Raw genomic sequence first — 12,490 nt, forward strand, 5'->3', positions numbered from 1 at the left:
AGAGCTACTGCAGGAATGTATTAATGAGCCTGAGGTGCACATGATTTCTTCAGCTGTAGTTCTAGAATTTTAAAAAAGCTGTCAGAACCTGAACAGGTAGAAGCCGTGCTCTTGTAAGGGAAGCCTGGAAGCTGGGACCTAAGGTGAACTAATAAGTGTTTGGTACTCTGCTGTTTACAAAGCATGTGTACATTTGATACCTCATATACTTTTTGCTGTGGCTGGAGGAGACCACAGAGAAAGAATAGTTATGCTAACAATTTTTATATGCTTGCTGTGTTCTAGGCACTGTGCTCAGGGTTTTACAGACCTCAGTTGTCCCATTCCTATGAGGTGGGTATCATCATCTCCACTTCATCTACATAGGAAGGAGCTGAAGCAAAGTTAAATAACTTAACCAACTAGTAAATAGCAAGGCTAGAGCTGGAACCCAGGTCTGATAGCCTTTGTTCAGGTCCCTAGTCTTGGTTAAAGTGAGAAGGCAAAATCAGACTTCAAAAAAGAAAGAATAACAAGGAATGCAGAAATGGTTGATTTCTATGTTTTTTCTTTTGTCATTAGTTTGCTTGCCATGTACTAGTTTACCACCATTAATAGTCACCTGCCTCCCACAGAGCTTGCATTTGAGCTTTTACTGATGTGCTAGGATTTTCCATACTCACAATATAACAGATGGGCTGTGGCACATTACTTGCCTCTCAATACCCTATATTGCTGTAGCCTGAAAAAAGAGTGAATGTCTAAAAGTCAGCAATGATTAATAGAGGCCAGAGGCATGCTGCTATATTCACCTGCATCTGTTTTTGACGGTTAACATTGCTCTTGTCTACATTGATCCTACATCTCCTTAGCATTATTTTATATATATATATATATATATATATATATTTCATTGATTTTTTTTTTTTTTTTAGAGAGGGGAAAGGAAAGGGATAGAGAGATAGAAACACCAATGAGAGAGAAACATCAATCATCTGCCTCCTCCATGCCCCCCACTGGGGACTGAGCCCACAACCCAGGCATGTACCCTGACCTGGAATTAAACTGTGACCTCCTGGTTCATAGATCAACACTCAACCACTGAGCCACACTGGCTGGGCCTTAGCATTATTTTTCAGTGATAATATTTTATTGGTAGGAAATCATTGATGGGAATGACAAACTTAGTGCAGTGAATGCACACATAATGATTTTAAATGGAATTATGTGTCTGATTTTTACACATTTAAATATTTATATTTAATTTTAGGGGAACATTGGCTCCAAACTTTTCATTAACTCATAGTTTTATTATTCTAGTCATAGCTCCAAGGGGAAGGCTTATTTGAAACTGACTACTCACCCAACTTACTTTAATGTATAGTAAGTCCTATGATAAGCCAATCCTCACAGCATTGAAACTTCAGGGCTACATTTTTTTTCACAAGATGTACCTAGATTTTTAGATTATTTTTTCCACCAACCTTAGTGTATCTCAAAATCCTGGGTTCCAGGACTGACCAGCAGACCCTGAGTGACAGATGAATGATTACTCTGACACACATTTCTGTGAAATACAGGACTAAGGGACTGCCTGGCAAGAGGCACCAGACTGCCCCGTTCGCCTGCCTCCTTAGGCTTTTATTGTAACAACAGCTTGAACTAAAATTAACCTCTAGATACAGTCAGTAGGTAAGTATCCTTGAGAAAGCACATGCTTCTACAAGGTCTGGTTTAAAGACTAAACATAGAGATTCCAGCAAAACACCCAGGGGCTCGGACTTGTTTAGAAAAGTCAAGGCCTCGCTGCCGCCTTCTGCAAGTTCTCCCTAGAATCCCCCGACCTTTTGGAGAATCCTCCTTACAGACTTTCCAACAAGTCCCATGCTTCCCCACACCTGGGTATTTAATGCCCAAATAGATCAGGTAAATTGGCTGCTGAGGGTTACTTTGAAGTTTCTGGTTCCCTCCTCCCTGCCCCCACAAAGAACACTGGAGAATGTCTGGAGAACATAAAACCAGCAATTTGAACTATTGACTTTGAAACCTAACATCTAAGAAAGGTGTGTTATTCTCTGTGACCTTGGATAAACCACCTAATGTCTCCCTGGTCTCTGTGTCAGCATCTGAGATAGTAAGCCAGACACCAGTTGTTGATATCTGTGTCCTCAGCACCTGGGAGAATTAATGAGCTGGTGGTGGTAAAATCGGGCTTGGAGTGAAGGACCTCTTCTAGGAAGGCTTACTGTTGTAGTGCTTCCTTCTTAGCATCCTTTTCCCACATAGCATGCTTTCTTTCAGATCCTCATTTTACATATACCTGCAGTATTATTTAATATCACCACATTGGTGCCTATTTATCTTTTTGAAAACCTGAATATATCACAGATTAATAGTTTCACTGAGTTATTTTTTTTTATTACCACAAATTTTATTACCTGGTAGACAAAATATATACACAATATAATGTTAAAAAAAAAAACTAGAATTGCTGTAAATATGTAATAGAGTTTTTTTTATTTTTTAATAAATCTTTATTCAGATTATTACAATTATTTCTCCTTTTTCCCCCCATATCTCCCCTCCACCCATTTCACACCCCACCTTCTGCCCTTACCTCCCCCCCACTGTCCTCATCCATAGGTGTATGATTTTTGTCCAGTCTCTTCATGAACCCTCCATACCCCTTTCCCCCTGAGAATTATCAGTCCACTCCCTTTCTATGCCCCTGATTCTATTATATTCACCAGATTATTCTGTCCCTCAGGTTTTTAATTCACTTGATTTTTAGGTTTACTTGTTGATAGATATGTATTTGTTGTTCATAATTTTTATCTTTACTTTTTTCTTCTTCCTCTTCTTTAAGAATACCTTTCAGCATTTCATATAATATTGGTTTGGTGGTGATGAACTCCTTTAGCTTTTTCTTGTCTGTGAAACTCTTTATCTGCCCTTCAATTCTGAATGATAGCTTTGCTGGGTAGAGTAATCTTGGTTGTAGGTTCTTGCTATTCATCACATTGAAAATTTCTTGCCACTCCCGTCTGGCCTGCATAGTTTCTGTTGAAAAGTCAGCTGACAGTTGTATGGGTGCTCCCTTGTAGGTAACTAACTGTTTTTCTCTTGCTGCTTTTAATATTCTCTCTTTGTCTTTTGCTCTTGGCATTTTAATTATGATGTGTCTTGGTGTGGTCCTCTTTGGATTCCTTTTGTTTGGGGTTCTGTGCGCTTCCTGGACTTGTAAGTCTATTTCTTTCACCAGGTGGGGGAAGTTTTCGGTCATTATTTCTTCAAATAGGTTTTCAGTATCTTGCTCTCTCTCTTCTTCTGGCACCCCCATAATTCTGATGTTGGTACGCTTGAAGTTGTCCCAGAGTCTTCTTACATTATCTTCAACTTTTTGGATTTTTTTTTTTGCTTTTTGCTTTTTCAGTTGAGTGTTTTTTGCTTCTTTGTAATTCAATTCTTTGACTTGATTTTTGTGTTCCTCTTGTCTGTTTTTGGGTCTCTGTATAATATTTTTTATTTCAGTCAGTGTATGTTTAATTTCTATTTGGTCCTTTTTCATATCTTCGAGGGTCTCGTTATATTTATCGGCCTTTTCTAGGATATTCTTAAAAAGCCTTATAACCGTGGTTTTGAATTCTATATCCAGTCGTTTGTTTTCCTCCATTTCTTTCGTTTGTGATCTGATTCTTTGAGGCCGCATTTTCACTGCTTCCCTGAGTTGGTAAGGTAGATTTGTGTGCTTAGGTTTCCAATATGGCCCAGTGGGTCTGCCTCCCCAGTTAACCTGAGGTGGACACTCTTGGTGCACCCCTTTGTGGACTGTGTGTACAGCCTTGTTGTAATTAAGTCTTGATTGTTGTTGGTATCACTGGGAAGAATTGACCTCCAGGCCAGTTGGCTGTAAGGATCAGCTGTGTCTATGCTGGGAGAAGTTCAGTGCTGGAGACAGCCTTATAGGATTAGACTTGCCAAATTGCAATAGCCTCTGTGCTCAGCTTGGATGGGGTGGAGTCTCAGTCTTGGCTTCCCGTCAGCCTTGCCCTTGCGCGCACGTGCGTGCCTTCAGACCTCTGCCTTCCCGGCTCCCGAGTCTCTGCCCGAGAGTCCAGACTCCCCCCACAAGAGCGTGGGTCCCCAGGGGCTCGCCTGGAACTGGGGTTCACTGCAGTCAGAACTGGGGCTCAGTGCATTCAGGAGCCTCTGACTCCCTTCCCCTAGGGAAAGCCTGTGGCAACCTCCGCAGCCTTTGTGCGCACTGGCGCGCGCGCACTTTCAGTCCTCCGCCTTCCCCGGCTCCCGAGTTTCCGCCCAAGAGTCCACACTCCCCCCACAAGAGCGTGGGTCCCCAGGGGCTCGCCTGGAACTGGGGTTCACTGCAGTCAGAACTGGGGCTCAGTGCATTCAGGAGCCTCTGACTCCCTTCCCCTAGGGAAAGCCTGTGGCAACCTCCGCAGCCTTTGTGCGCACTGGCGCGCGCGCACTTTCAGTCCTCCGCCTTCCCCGGCTCCCGAGTCTCCGCCCAAGAGTCCACACTCCCCCCACAAGAGCGTGGGTCCCCAGGGGCTTGCCTGGAACTGGGGTTCACTGCAGTCAGAACTGGGGCTCAGTGCATTCAGGAGCCTCTGACTCCCTTCCACTAGGGAAAGCCTGTGGCAACCTCCGCAGCCTTTGTGCGCACTGGCGCGCACGCACTTTCAGTCCTCCGCCTTCCCTGGCTCCTGAGTCTCCGCCCGAGAGACCAGACTCCCCCTGTAAGAGCGTGGGTCCCCAGGGGCTCGCCCGGAACTGGGGTTCAGTGCAGTCAGAACTGGGGTTCAGTGCGGTCGGGGGCTTCCTTCCCCCTTCCGCCAGAGAAAGTCAGCCAGGCTCTCAGCCGCCCTTCCTCTCTGCACGCACAAAGACCCTTTGCCATACCTCCAATTCTCTGTGAGCTTTTCTCTTTCCTTCTAGTTGTAGAATTTTCACTCAGCCAGCTTTCCTGTAGTTCTGGATGGTGTCCGTTCTGTCTTTTAGTTGTAGTTTTGAAATTGTTGTGCGAGGCAGCAGTTTAGGTGTTTACCTATGCCGCCATCTTGGTTTTCTCTTCACTGAGTTATTAATAAGCACTCAGGACTGTATATCCAACAGAGAGCTAAATTGGCTAAATATTACTCACCAAGCATTTATATGAAATATGGTATCATCCTACAACCCTAAAGTGTAATAATTAATATGAAATTTCAGTTAAAAGTGCAGTTTTGTATCTCAAACAAGTATCGTGTCAAAAATGAAATTTTGTTTTAGGAGCTATTCTAGATAATTAAGAAATGAAACCTGAGTTCTGAAAAAAAAAATCTAAAACACACTTTTAGTTTTATACTTGGAAGTACATTATAAATGAGATGGTACATATATACTTAATAGGTTAATCAGCAGCTGTTTCATTATATATCTCCCATGTAAATGGAAATGATTTCAAATAAGAGGCTGTCATTTTCAGTAATTACTGCTGACATAGTTTTGGGAGAGTTGATTTCTTGGCTGCGTTAAAGTGTATGTGTGTATTTCCTCACTAGGTAAAGGCTTTACCTGTTCGGTAATTTTTAAGTTTTTCATTAACAATAATCTTTTCCTTAGCTAGTTTCATCTTTTATTTAGAGAGAGGGGGGAAAGGAGAGAGAGAAACATCAATGTATGAGAGAAACATCAATCAGTTGCCTCCCATACATTGAACCCACAACCTAGGTATGTGCCCTGACTGGGAATCCAACTGGCAACCTTCCTGTGCACAAGACGATGCTCCAACTAATTGAGCCACCTAACAAGGGTAGTTTTCTCATTTTTTAATCTATGTTTTGTGCTTGAGAACATTTAAAAGTCGCAGTGACTTGTTCAAGGCCACAGTTCAAGGCTTTTGCTTCTTCTTTGTGTTTTCAATAAATGCCGGCTCAGCATAGTATAAGACATGAAGAAATGAACGATAGTGGCCCCTATTCTGAGGAGCACATGGCCTATTAAAACAGACATTAAACAGATTAGCACACAGATGAATATATCACAAGAAGCAGAATTAAGTGCTGTTGAGGAGGACTGCCTGAGAAGATGACCAGGGATGCCAGTCAAAGAAATCTCTGAGCAAGTGACATTTAATCTGGGACCTGGCGATGAGTAGAGGTGTATTAAGAGGAGGAGGGGGAAGGGCAGATATTGTGGGGGGAGGCAGGCTATGCAGAGACCTTGAGTACTGAAGAGTTTAGCACATTCCAGGCCGTATACGAAGGCAGAGATTGTTTTCTGTGTTTAGTCCAAGTGTCATTGAAAAGCCCCTCATCCCTGTCTTCGCTTCTAGCCACTGTCCACATGCAAAGAAAGTCTCTACAACCTCAGCTGCCAACTAATTTACCAAAGACAGACAGTCATCACTTATCAGTGCAGCTCTTTAAAGAGATCTGGAGCTTCCTGGGCCTCCAGGAGAATTTGGTTTAATAAGGGAGATGAGAGAGAGGGGCATAACTTATCCCCCAGTTCATTGTTGCCTAAATTTACTTGCTAGCACAGAGAAGTTACACACTGGGGAATGTTGAACAAGCCTTACTTTGCATTGAAGTATCTTATGAATGTGAATTTTTTATCTCTGTTTCCTCTCTCCCTTCAAACAAAGATTAAAAGCAATCTACTTATAAAACTGTCAAATGAGCATATATAAAATTTGGTTAAGCAAATCCAAGGACTTTTTTGCTTAACCTGGGCAGTATATTTTGTAGATGCTGATAACCCACAATTTAAACCATATTTTTTTTTATTTTCTTTTTTACTGTTGGCTGTTGCCAAGCTGGCCACTGGATTAAACAACCCTGGAATTGTTATATTAAGTAGTCCTAACACATTCTCATGTTGGGGGTTTGCAGGGAGAGAGAGACCATTTCTTCGTTCATTTCTTCATGCCTTTCACTGTAGTGACCAGCCGAGATGGTCTTTTTTGTAAGAGTGTGGAAACCTTTTCCAAAAGGCTCGAGCCATCCTCCCTTCTAGTCACATTGACTAGAGTTTGTTAGATGATTGTGCCCAAACTGTCTAGTAGGCAGGTAGATTCAGACCTTCACAATTGGCTTAGATTAGCAATTTTCAACCTTTTCCCTCATGGTACACACAAAGTTACTAAAATTCTGCAGCATACCAAAAAAATATATTTTTTGCTGATCTAACAAAAAAATAGATATAATTTTAATTCATTCACACCAGACGGCTATTGTTGTATTGCCTGTTGTCATTTTTTAATTTGACAATCTAAGGGAAAAGAGGTCACTGTCCCTGGCAAATAGTCAGGTATTGCATGTTTTAAAAATTGTTGCGGCACGCCGAAACCGGTTTGGCTCAGTGGATAGAGCGTCGGCCTGCGGACTGCAGGGTCCCAGGTTCGATTCCGGTCAAGGGCATGTACCTGGGTTGCGGGCACATCCCCAGTAGGGGGCGTGCAGGAGGCAGCTGATCGATGTCTCTCTCATCGATGTTTCTAACTTTCTATCCCTCTCTCTTCCTCTCTGTAAAAAATCAATAAAATATATTTTAAAAAAAAAATTCTTGCGGCACACCAGTAGAAAATCATGGCTTAGATTCATGAAGATTGACACCATGGGGCTAGAGAGTGACCGGCCTCCCCGGAGGCTTACAGGAGGCTAACCACTTGGGGCTTTGCTGTGAAGGAAGGAGACAAAGAAGGGGCATCCGGGAATGGGCAACCAACATTCTCAGCCACAGCTGGTTTAGGGTGGAGCCTGGGAACTTGCCTCTAACAAATACTCCAGGTATTGCCTGGTGGTACTGGTGAAGTGAGCAGTTGGGTTTGAATCCTGACTTTCTCTTTACCAGCTCTGTGACCTTAGATAAATTTATTATGTTTAACTTTTCTGCATTTTCTCAATGATAAAAAAAAAAATGAGGCTAAATATACCTACCTCGCTGGCTGGTGTGGCTCAGTGGGTGAGCGTCAACCCATGAACTAAGAGGTCACTGGTTTGATTCCTGGTCAAGGCACATGCCTGGGTTGCTGGCTTGATCCCCAGTAGTGGGTGTGCAGGAGGCAGTGATCCATGTTTCTCTCTCACTGATGTTTTTATCTCTCTACTCTTCCCTTCCTCTACTTAAAATCAATAAAGACCTATTAAAAAATAAAACTAGACTTAAAAAATAAGACGCCTGCCCTGACCAGTTTGGCTCAGTGGATAGAGCGTCAGCCTGCAGACTGAATGGTCCCTGGTTCGATTCCAGTCAAGGGCATGTACCTTGGTTGCGGGCACATCCCCAGTGGGGGGTGTGTAGGAGGCAGCTGATCGATGTTTCTCTCTCATCGATGTTTCTAACTCTCTATTCCTCTCTGTAAAAAATCAATAAAATATATTTTAAAAAAAATAAGACATTACCTCAGAGATAACATGAGATGTAAGATAATACACAGGCCTTGTTCTTCAATCCCAATAATATCTAATCTCCATAAGGACAGGGTGTTAATAAGGGCCCCTCAGCACTCTGCACAATTCATTTACCTCACAGTTTACTAGGGCTGACAGGGAAACTGCTCCTAAACTGCGTATAAACTACGGGCTAGCAGTATATGGTGAATGAGACACCTGTACTGGAGCAGCCCACAGTGTAAGGAGGCAGGCAGGTGCGCATACACCCTGTGCAGTGAGAGCAGATTCGAATATGTTAAGCAGTGAAGTGATAGTATCAAAAGATATAGAAGGATTACAGTAATGAAAAGAATTCATTGTAGAGTGTTGATAATGGAGCCATATGTCCAGGTAGAATATCTAATCCAAGCAAGAGAAGATTTGTGAGCTGAGGGAAGAGAATGGGAAAGAATGGATGAACTCTGGAGAGAATTTAAAGATTGAGTATGCTGGTTTGGAGAATCAAAAGATAAGTCTGATCCAGAAATACAGATTTAACAGTCATTCCTGTCACAGCGTTAGTGATGAAGCTGTGGGTTTAAGTGAGAGCACATTTAGTGAGTGATATTAAAGACATATTGGTAGTCTCCCTGGTGTTTTATGCCATTCACATCAGTGTGCATGAGGAATGAAGAAATGAAATGTTGATTTTTTTTCCACGTGGCAGCCATCTCTTCTGTGATTTTTCTATTTTCTCATAATGATTAGGGTCATGTTGCTTTTCCTTTAGATGAAACTTTCTTTTTCTTTGTGGACGGAGGGCTGTAGCTGTTGCAGAGAAAGACCACGCCCATGACCCTTACCATCGCAATGATGAAAAGCCTTGACATTGCTGTCAGACTCTGTAGGGTGTGTGTGTGGGGGGGGGGGGGGGTTAGTTCTGGCTCCTTTTTGGTCCTGGCTCCATTGTGTATCAGTCATGTAAAATTAAGCATGTTTCTTAATCTTCATAAACCTCATTTTCTTCTCCGACAAAATGAAAATAATATTATTTCCACTTATTATAACTGCATTTCCTTTCCTTTGTTCAAATAGAGAGACAACAAGGGAAGCAAATAGAAGGAGCAGGAGAAGCTTACATCTCAAGTAATATGACATGTTAGTGACTAAAGCTAGAATACCAACATATTGTGTACTCGAAATGATAGGTTGGCATTTACCACAGGGAATGCCTATCTCACAGTACTTTCTGTAGAAACTGTGTTTCTAAAGAAACTTCGTGATTGAACACATTCTCGATGAGAGCTATTCCCTCATCTAAAGGCCACCACATTGACCCGGATCACACCTTGGGTTTATGCTAGCAGTGTGGCTCCTACCTTCTTACTATGTCAATGCATCACAGTGTGTCAGACTTCAGAAGCCTCAGAAGTCATCAGTACAGCCTTGGCTGAGGAACCTTGTGGGAAGGAGCTGCAGAGGCTTAGCCAGAAATGGCCTGGCAGCCTTGGGAGCAAGCATTGCACACTGGCTGCTTCCAAATTGTTCTAGTTCTGTGTTTAGGATGCTGAAGAGATTTCCCTGCTGGGGTCTCTGGAAAGGACCGGGGGTGGGGTGGGCGGGGGGAACATGATTAAAAGCCCTGTATGAGAATTTCCTTTTTAATATACTTGGCATATTTCTTACAAACAAGCCATTCACTTTCCTTGTCCAAGCCAAGGCTAGCCCGCTCTCACCGAAGCTGTCAGCTCAGTGGTGCTGAGCAAAGCAGAATGAGATGGAGGAAATGCAGGGAGCGGCAGTGGGAGCTCAGGGGAGCTCTGGACAGCTTTGCTGTGAAGAATCCAGCTTACAGGCATGTGCTTTTACTCATATATACATGGTAAGCCATTTCGATGATGTGGTCACATCAGCTCTCTCTCACCCTCTCTAAGCATTTCTTTTCCTGGGGTATGAAGCAGCTATTTGAGGCGGAAAGCAATTTGATGGCAGGGGCTCCTTTGAGCTTTGGGAATTGGGGCTCAGAAGCTCAGCTGGTAGTGGAAAACACACTGCGAATGTTTTATTCAGTAATGCATCTATAACACTGAACAGAATCCAAATGCATAAATCACTTATATACAATATCTGTTCAAAGCTGCCTTCCAGCGTTTCAGAACTCTGGCTGCCAGAATTGCTCACAAAGTCCTCTATTGCCATCTGCTGGTGGAATGTTTTATTATGTTTTATTAAATCCTACTCTACCGTATTTTTATTTCCCTTCTGCCTCTCCATAGTCTTTTGTGACTCAGGTTTTTCTAGAGTAAAACTTGCCGCCATCAAAAGTGAAATGCCCTGTGTTTTTGAGGATTGCCAAGGAGAACTATAATACTCTTTTAAATTCTGTCTTGACAGGATAGGCAGAGGTGACAAAGCCAGTTTCTTCATCTTGGCTCTTAACCAGATCTGTGCGCATATCTAGGCCCTCTGAGACCAGGCCTCAGGCCAGCCTGCATCTCAAGGCCAAGGACACAATACTCAGTTGGCCTTTGGAATGGGTCCTGTTATCACAGCTGTCTACCTCTCAATGTTGTATATCACAGTCACCCATATATTATAGCAAAGAAGTGGGAATTATTAGTATTATCAGTAAAATCAGCCCATCACTCACCATGAGCTCACCTGATTTACAGTAGAGAAACCTTACCCTGGAGGTTACCATGAGTCACTGGAGCCATGTGGTAAATTTGGTCACCTATATGAGACATAGTTGAATAATTGTTGGGTAACTTTTTGACATCAGTTTAAAATGGCAAAGGAGTGCCAACAGGCACCAGGCTTTACTCCAAACTAAAGATATTCCGTATGGCCATATGTCTTGGAGCACTAACAAATGTCACCTTCACAGGCGAGTTGTCGGCATCACCCATGAGCCGTTCTGAACTTGAAGGGCTATTATTGTGGTCTCACCACCTCTGAAACAATACGTGTGTCATCTCGGCTTCTTGAAGTTTCATGAAAGGCTGAATAGAGAATATCTAAAGTGTAATCACCTGGCTTTTTAGAGACAGAGGAATGCTGATGGAACATGGGCCACTGCGTGTGTGATGCAGCCACAATACAGATGTTCTGTGAAACATCTGCAGCAGGCAGGCAGGCTGAAAGCCATTGCTGGAGATGACAGTGCTCTTCTTAGGCAAAAGCATTCCAAAAATGAAATTCAGAGCAGAGTTGCTAAAGCATATTGGGCTCCCTAAATCTGGGCATGGTTGTAAGCCCCAAAAAGATGTTGTCATTTTATCTCCTAATACAAAGGTTAAGCATGGGGGGAGGGGGATCATGTTTCACATTTAGAGGAAAAATTAAAAAGCAGAGACATTTCTCTTTAATCATAACATACCAAAGGGAATGTGGAATGGTAGAAGAGTAGAAATGAAAACCAAGAAATTTAGCAAGGACTATAAACCCAAGAATTTCACATATTATTTATTTACTAGAGGCCCGGTGCCCTAGATTCGTGCACTGCGGGTGGCCCTTCAGCCCGGCCTGCGCCCCCTTGCAGTCTGGGACCCCTTAAGGGATGTCCACCTGCCGGGGATCTGCCCTAAGCCAGCAGTCAGACATCCTTCTTGCAGTCTGGGGCTCTTGCAGTCCGGGACCCCTCACTCCTTACCACCCGCCTGCAGGAGAGGCTCCTGCCACACCGCTACCTGAGCCCGGCTTCTGGCTGAGCGGCGCTCCCTCTGTGGGAGCACACTGACCACCAGGGGGCAGCTCCTGCATTGAGCTTCTGCCCCCTGGTGGTCAGTTCATGTCATAGCGACCGGTCATTCCATTGTTCAGTCAATTTGCATATTAGGGTTTTATTATATAGGATTGCTGCACAATTACCTCCAAAATAGCAACTTAAAACAACCATCTTTATTATTACCACTCCCAGCTTCTGGAGGTCAGGAATTCAGGCTGGGCGTGTCTCATGGAGAGTGCTCCCAGGGACAAGGCCTCAGCCTGAAGAATCAAAGCTGGACCAGGAATCACCTCACTCACCCACTTGTCTGGCAGTTGTGCTGGCTGTCAGCTGGGGCCTGGCTGGGGTTGTCAGCAGCACATGCACACATGGCCTTGCCTGGGCCTCCTCGGCACATGGTGGCTGG

The 12,490-nt window shown here is 43.5% G+C and overlaps 1 protein-coding gene across 1 annotated transcript in view; it reads left to right on the forward strand.

Annotated features, from left to right (window-relative positions):
- The window catches only part of LYRM4 (LYR motif containing 4), a 166,781-nt gene that overhangs the window by 129,345 nt on the left and 24,946 nt on the right, over positions 1-12,490 (forward strand). The gene's annotated exons all lie outside the window — the stretch shown is intronic.

The sequence above is a fragment of the Plecotus auritus genome, assembly GCF_963455305.1.
Source record: "Plecotus auritus genome assembly, chromosome: 2".
Classification (NCBI taxonomy): Eukaryota; Metazoa; Chordata; class Mammalia; order Chiroptera; family Vespertilionidae; genus Plecotus; species Plecotus auritus.